General features: G+C 57.8%; 1 non-coding gene across 1 annotated transcript; it reads right to left on the reverse strand.

The window, feature by feature from the left end:
• Nucleotides 1-380: 380 nt before the first annotated feature.
• LOC118531584 (U6 spliceosomal RNA) lies at nt 381-478 on the reverse strand. The gene has a single exon (XR_004915274.1). It is a non-coding gene; the product is annotated as a U6 spliceosomal RNA (small nuclear RNA).
• Nucleotides 479-7824: the final 7346 nt, after the last annotated feature.

Genomic DNA, 7824 nt, shown 5'->3' on the forward strand with positions numbered 1-7824 from the left:
CTCCCATTTATTTGGGTCAGGGGCCAGTGAACTATAGCTCACGGGCCAAATCCAACCTGCTGTCTATTCTTGCACACCTGGCCACTTGAGAATGGTTTTCCTGTTTTCAAAGGTTGAAAAAAAAAAGCAAAAAGAAGAATGTTTGGGGGCTTGAAAATTTTAGATGAAATTTCATTTTCTGTGTCTACGAATAAAGTTTTATTGGAACACACATGTGCCCATTCACTCAGGCATTGTCTCTGGCAGCTTCCCTGACACAAGGGTGGAGGGAGGCTGTGCAGCCCGAGAGTGGAGAACGCCAGCTCTCGGGCCCTTTGCCCACGGTTTGCCGACTCTGGTTTGGTGCGTCATGGAAACAGTTTTGCTAATTATAGCTTTAAAAAAAAATGGAATGCTTCACAGATTTGCGTGCACAGGGGCCATGCTAATCTTTTCTGTATGGTTCCAATTTTAGTATGTGTGCTGCCAAAGTGAGTGCTAGAGCTTCTTTTTTTTAAACCTATAAAATTGGGCAACTGTAAAACCCTGTTTTGTGTGTTTTTAAAAATTGCGATAAAATACATTTAACACAATCTTTATTGTTGAGTCGTCTGTGTGGGTATCATTCAGTGGCATTAGATACATTCCTGGTGTGCGCCCGTCACTGCTGTTTTTAGCCAAAACTTTCTCGTTAGCCCTGTGATGGTGAATTTTATGTGTCAACATGACTGGGCCAGGGCTGCCCAGATATTTGACCTAACATGATTCTGGGAGCTTCTTGGTGGGGGGGGCTCATTTTTGGATGAGTCAACATTTGAGTTAGTAGACTGAGTAAAACAGATTGCTCTCTCCACCTGGGTGGGCCTCATCTCATCAGTTGAAGACCCGAATACAACAAAAGACTAACCCTTCCCCAAGGGGAGGGAATTCTCCTGCCTGTTGGCCTTTAAACTGGGACATTGGGTCTGTCTGGTTCTATCATGCTCCTGGCCTTCAGGTTCCAACTGGGACATCAGTTCTGTGACTGCATTTGCCAGCTTCCATAATCATGTTAACAATTTCTTATAACAAATATCTATATCTGCATGTCTCCATAGCTTATATATCTATCTTTATTCTCGATATCTCCTATTGGTTCTGTTTCCCTGGAGAACCCTGCCTAACCCAGCCCTCCACATAAACTCTGCCCCACTGACCATACCTCCCCCAGCTCCCTGGTGAGCTCCGTTCTTTGGTTCATTTTCTCTTGGCTCGTTCAGGGGGAGAAACAATCTGACATTCATTTGGTTGATTCCTGAAGCCCCAGCTTTTACCTCCAAAGGATATAGTTTTATAAGGTTTGTTCATTTCAAACCTTATGTGCATGTTCTTGGAAGCCACAGGGTGTGTGAGTCTGCAGGGCCCGGCTCCAGAGAATGAGTTTCAAGTTGGCGCTGACCTTGTCTGGACTCACTCATGCATCGCGGCTTCCCGGGAGCAACGGCTTAGCTGTGCGGCAGAGAGGGACTCGCGGGTCCTCTTGTCCCAGGGTGGGCAGGATCCAGGATTTGGGACTGAGGGGTTTGCCAAGATGCAGGACTTTCAAAGCTAAAACATGGGCAGTCCCAGAGAAACCCAGGGTGGCGTGGTGTTGGCTGCCCTACACGCCACCCACAGGTTCCCCTGTGCACCCTGCCTGACGCAGACAGCAGAGGAAGGGGTGGGCCCGAAGGGCAGGCATCATCCTGGCACAGCTAGGTACCCAAGCCTCTCTCATGCTCCAGAGCATGGCACACAGGGACCCAAGCCTGCCCTGGCTTGTGGCCCAGCACCTTACCACTACATGCCTCCCCCCAAATTCCAAACATCGCCCCTGCTCACACCCTGGCTGTACCTTACTGCAGGGGAGGTTGGACGGCAAGTAGCCTCTGCCCAGCACCGAGGGCGCGTCTGGGCCGTGGGGCCTGTCAGGGAGTCTCGGTGGAAGGAGGTGGGGCTGGGGTGCGGGGAACCTGCAAACCAGGGTTTAGCTCTGAGGCCAAGCTGCTTGGGGGCCCCGTGGTGCTCCCACAGACCCCACCCACCCACTTCGGACCACTCGTGGCACACTGCTGGGGCTCCTGGTTCTGTCCTTTGTGGGACTGTGGGCCACTCGAGGGCATGCCAGGGCTAGTCCCCAAGGTGTCCTGGGTCCCACACAGGGGGTGCGCATAGGTGGGGGAAGGCGTAAGGAAACCAGAGCAGAGGTCAGTACTCCAGGAACCCAAGAGAACAAAGTCCACGAACAGAACAGGGGCCCATTGTGGGGCTCGGCCTGCCTGTGGCAGAATATCTCCAATTACCCTGAGCAACTGGGAAGGCTTCCTGGAGGAAGTGGGAGCGGGGTAGGGGACTGTTCTCCACGGGGAAGTGCCCCGGCTCCCATGACTCTATCCATCGCTGTATCTGTTGGGAGGCCCTGCTTGGGGGAAACTCTGCAGGCCTAGGGCCTGGGGTCTGATCCGGTCAGGAGAGCCGGACCTCCTGCCAGCCGCCGGGGGAACTTGGTGGAGACATGGCTGCTTCACCGACTTGGGGAAGGCAAGAAGGTATGAGCAGGCGGCTAAGAATGTGCCTCCCTGCTCCCAACACCATCCTGTGGGTTTATGGCTGGGGCTGTTGGCCCAAACCAGCTGAGGAGGGAAGCCTAACGAGTTTGCAAAGCTGCTGCTGGCCCAGCCCTGGGGGACGACTAAGGGGGGTTTTGGGGGAAGTTCCTGCAGGAAGATCACAGGGTCTTAGCCAGCCCGGCTCTGTCTGCTGGGACCCCCCTGCCAGGCGGCAGGCACTCTCATGTACATCACACGTATGTGCAGATTCAGCTGCTGCTACGTGGCCCATTTCATGATTTCTGTTCTACAGGCAAGGAAACTGAGGCCAAAAGAAGTGAGGTGTTTAAGCCTGCGGAGGGCATGGCAGGCTGGGTCTGGGGCCGGGTGCTCTGCATCTACAACCGTGGGCCCGACCCTGGCATCCTCGATGGCATTCAGAGTGTCAGCTTGGAACGTCGCCAGTCTGCAAGCACGAGATGTCATTTCGTTGTCATCTATTTGAACGTCCCTCGTTGTTGACGCGGATCATTTTTCTGTAGGCTTATGGGCCATTCCTTTTGCCCCTCTTGTGAAACAGCTGTTTGTATCTTTTACCTGTGTTTTTTCTTATTGATTTATAGGGACTCTTTATATATTTGCTGCACAAATTTGTCATCCATCATGAGTGCTACAAATACTTTCTCCCAGATTGTGGATTGACATCCCGTGTTCCTTATGCTGTCTTTGATGATGGCTTATTTTTTACAAACTCCTCTGGCTGCTCTTTGGAGGTGCCCCCAGGGTTGGCCAGGTCTTTCTCCTTCCATGTCCTGGCTTTGGACAATCTCAGGGAGTCCCTGGCTTCAGTTACTGTTGTGGGTGGAACTGTGTCCCTCAAAGAGGTGTGTTCACATTCCAGCGCTGGTACCTGTGGATGGGGCCTGATTTGGAAATAGGGTTTTGCAGATGTCACTGAGTATTAGTGTAGATGAGGTCACACTGGAGGACGTGAGTCCTAAATCTGGTGTCTGGTGTCCTTGCAAGAGGAGAGACAGACACACACACACCAGAAGAACGCTGCGTGAGCACTCGGGGAGCGCGCCCTGTACTGCCACAGGCAGAGACGGGGTGATGTGTCTGCAAGCCGGGGATTGACAAGGGTGCCGGGAGCCACCCCTGAGGGTGAAACCGCCCCAGCCTCCCCTCGGGACCTCGAGGGCTCCTCAGACGCGGCACGCAAGGCCCTCCTGGCCCTTTCCTGGAGCACGGGATCCTTCACGCAAGACCGCGGCCCTGCACATCTTGAGAAGCGAGGCCACCGGGGAGGGTGGCTCTGCTGGGGCTGAACGGCATCCCTGGTGGAAGAGACGAGGCCGGCCTCCTTCTGCTCCTCGGAGGAGCCGGGCCCAGGCTGCAGGGGGACACCAGCGCTGGTGCTGCCTGGCAGGAGGTGCTGATCCCACGTGGGTCTCTTCACGGGGAGCCCCCCGCCCTCAGGCCCTGCCCCAGGGGTGGGAAGGGAGGTCTGTGCGCCTTCCTCAGGGGTTTTCCCAGACACTCGAGACTGTCAGACCTGAAGCTGGCCCAGACCCGCCGGGTCAGCAAAAGTATATGACTCCAGCGAAACCGGCGGAGGGGGCGAGGGCCAAAGTCTTTGGGTCAGATACTCTATTACTGACAGGAATGGAGACAGTCACACATTCTGTTAGTGCTTACTGAGCACCTACTCTGCACCAGGCTCCGGGACGCACAAGAGACTAGGACGTGGCCCTAGCCCTAAAGCAGTCAGTTTCGTGGTGGAGGCGGGCGGGTGGACCCCACCATGGGTGGCACGTGCAGGGACGAAGGGACGCACAGGGGGTGGGGGCCCGGACGAGGCCCCCTGCCCAGCTGGGGGAGGTGACTGCTGGGCTGGGTTTTGTAAAAGGCACCGGGATTGACCGAGCGAAGGAAGGGAGCAGACAGGGCACCAAAGGCAAAGGGAGGAGCTCGTGCGAAGTCTGGGCGGTGAGTGACGGCAGGAGCCTCGAACCGAAGTGGGGAGCTCAGTCGTTAGAATGAGGGGTGCGTGCGTGTCTGTGTGCATGCACACCTGTCCACACATATGTCCGTGCATGAGTGAGAGTGCGTGTGCGCATGTGTGAGTGTGCATGTACACACGTGTGCGTGTGCACGTGTGAGAGCATGCGTGTGCGTAGGTGTGTGCATGTAGTCAGTGACTCCGGATGCATTTGGGGAGCAGGGTTCTCTCATGAGGGACCTTATGCGCTAAGCTCAGGAATTTTAAGAATTCTGAAAAAAATTGACAAAATTGTAACAGTTCAGTTACCTGCTGTGTGGTTCGGGGCAAACCTTCGCCCTTTTCCTGGGCCACGGGTTTCCCCTCTGTGCCTGGAACCAAGCCTGGGCCCCTGCAGCTACAAGACCCTGCATTTCCAGACCCCAGCCTTCAGGAGAAGGGAGTGGACCCCGGTGGCAGCTGCTGCCCGGAAGCTTCTGGGGCCCAGCCCCGCGGAGAAGCGGCTGTCTGTCCTCCAGCACGCTGACGGTCAGCTCCGTGTAACCAGAGCCGGGCAACACGGCCTGTTACAACACCACCAACAGCCTCGACTTTTAATTCTGCAACTGGAGAGGGCAGCGGGGACCGGGCCCTCCCCGGGGGCCTCGGGGGACATTGATCCACCGGTGACAAATGTCAGAGATCCAGGATGAGGGGACTCAGCTGCCAGGCGGTCCGCCGGAAGAAGACCCAAAGGCTGCGCTTTGGAAAGGGTGGGAATAACCTGTCCGAGTGTAGAAGCCAGAAATACCAACGTTTTCACATTCCATCCCATCTCTGTTTACCAGAGAGTTTGACGTCGAACCATGTGGGTGCAAACAGGAACTGCTGCGAAACCCCAGCTCCATGCTTTGTAACGCACGGGCGCAGCCGAGATGACCTGTGCTCCCAGTAAGGAGCATGCGGCTCCAGTGCGAGGTGCGGTGTAGGAGGTTGGCCCAGGGCAGCAGGGGGGGCAGGGAGCTGGCCGCCCCCTGCGCTCCTCCTTTCTCCTTGCAGCCCCGGCCCCGGGCTCCCCTCAGTGCCAGAAAAGCAGCCCTCTCCAGCTCTCCCAGATCTCTCTTCATCTATGAACAAGGTATAGTCCTGATAGTGTGTGAGAGTAGAGTTCGAATAGTGGGAATCCTGAACCCAAACCACCACTGTCACTCACCACCTGTATTCGGGGATTCCAAGTTTCCGGAGGAAGCCACCCCATCTTCGGGCACTTCCCTCTCTCCCCCAGCTCAGCCCACAGCTTTGACCCTGTGGAGCCCCAGCTCCTCTGGCCCCGCACTTTCACCGGGAGACGAGGTTTAGAGGGAGGTCCTCAGGTCTGCTAGAATTCCCAGGCTTAGCACCCAGAGGGACCCAGGAAGAGAGGCGAGGGCCCCTCCGTGGGGCCGACAGACCCGCGAGTCTCGCTGCGGATGACCCCGGGTCCCCATCCGCGAGAAGGGGGTGCAGTGCCAGTCCCGAGGGAGGCGTGTGCGGGGCTGGAGGAATGCCCCCAGGGTCCGGCATAGCTGAGCCTCCCTCCCCTTGTCCCCGGCTTCCTGCCCTGCACCCCGCTCCACCTCCCTGGCCTCGGTTTACCTCCTTCCAGCAGTTCCAGCCCCCTGGCACCCAGAAGCCCCCAGGCCCTCTCCTGGGGTGCCAGGTGCCTTCCCCTCACCAAGCGGCCTGGTGTTTCTCTTTTGTGTGTGTGGTTAAATACACTTAACAGAAAATTTGCCTCGTTAGCCCTGTCTTCGTGTACAATTCAGTGGCTTACCTAACTCACAGGGTCGGGCAACCGTCTGTTTCCAAAATGCTCGCGCCACTGAGGTCCTCGAACTTGACCTTGTGAGCGAGGATGATGACGCTTCTGTCTCACTGGCTCAGACCCCGGGTGGGAGGAGGCGACGGTGCGTCGACCCGCCCTGTCCTGGTGGGTCCCTGGCTGGGCAGGCGGCACGGCGGCACGCGGACCCTGATGCCCCCTGGACCCCGGGGCAGGCGCTGGTTGCAGAGCATGAGCTGGGCCGGTCTGGTTCTGCCCCAGGACCTGCAGAACAGCAGCGGCAGCCACTCCTGGTGGCCCCAGCCTTATTCTTCCCTTCCCAGCGGCAGAGCTCCCGACCGGTAGCTGGTCACCCCCCGCCGGGACTGCCCAGCCGCCTGCAGCTGGGCGCGGTGTGGGACCTGGCTCCCGGGCTGGGATGGCAGCGGCAGGGCGGGGGCCCCCTCAGACCCAGCGGAGGAGAGGCAGGCCGTCCCAGAGACCGTGCAGGGGAGGCAGTCCCCAGGACTGGTGACGTGCAGACGGTGGGCCGCCCCGGGGACGGAGTCAGGAGCCACACACACGCTTCTGCGATCACTGAAAGCCTCTGAAACTGGTCTCTCCAACAGCAGCCCCATCTGTGCCCTGCGGGTCCCCCATCGTCAGGTTCTATTTCCTAAGCCGGGACCTCCTCCAGGGGGATGTTCCCGATTTTCCTCTGCTCCTGCCACCCCAGCCTGGGCCCCGGCACAGACACTGGTGGACACATATTTGGTGGGTGATGAATGCCCTGGATGGTAAGGCACGGCTGATGAACGTGTTGAACTCTGCTGCCGCTCCGAGGGGCTCCCGCTCCGAGGTGCTCCCGCTCCGAGGTGCTCCCACTTAGAGGTGCTCCCGCTCAGAGATGCTCCCTCTCAGAGATGCTCCCGCTCATAGATGCTCCCGCTCATACGTGCTCCCTCTCAGAGATGCTCCCTTTCATAGGTGCTCCCACTCATAGGTGCTCCCGCTCATAGGTGCTCCCACTCATAGATGCTCCCGCTCCGAGGCGCTTCTGCTCCGAGATGCTCCCGCTCAGAGGAGCTCCCGCTCAGAGGTGCTCCCTCTCATAAATGCTCCCGCTCATAGATGCTCCCACTGAGAGGTGCTCCCGCTGAGAGGTGCTCCCTCTCAGAGATGCTCCCTCTCAGAGGTGCTCCCGCTCAGAGATGCTCCCTCTCAGAGGTGCTCCCTCTCAGAGGTGCTCCCTCTCAGAGGTGCTCCCGCTCAGAGGTGCTCCCTCTCAGAGGTGCTCCGGCTCAGAGATGCTCCCTCTCAGAGATACTCCCTCTCAGAGATGCTCCCGCTCAGAGGTGCTCCCTCTCAGAGATGCTCCCGCTCAGAGGTGCGCAGCCCCCCTGTACTCTGAACCTGACCGTGTGGTCCTCACCTCTGGGGTAAGGAGGGAGTAGGGCCTGAGTGAGTGCTGTGAGTCACTGTTAGCACATGGACGT

Source organism: Halichoerus grypus, chromosome 3 (genome assembly GCF_964656455.1).
Source record: "Halichoerus grypus chromosome 3, mHalGry1.hap1.1, whole genome shotgun sequence".
NCBI lineage: Eukaryota > Metazoa > Chordata > Mammalia > Carnivora > Phocidae > Halichoerus > Halichoerus grypus.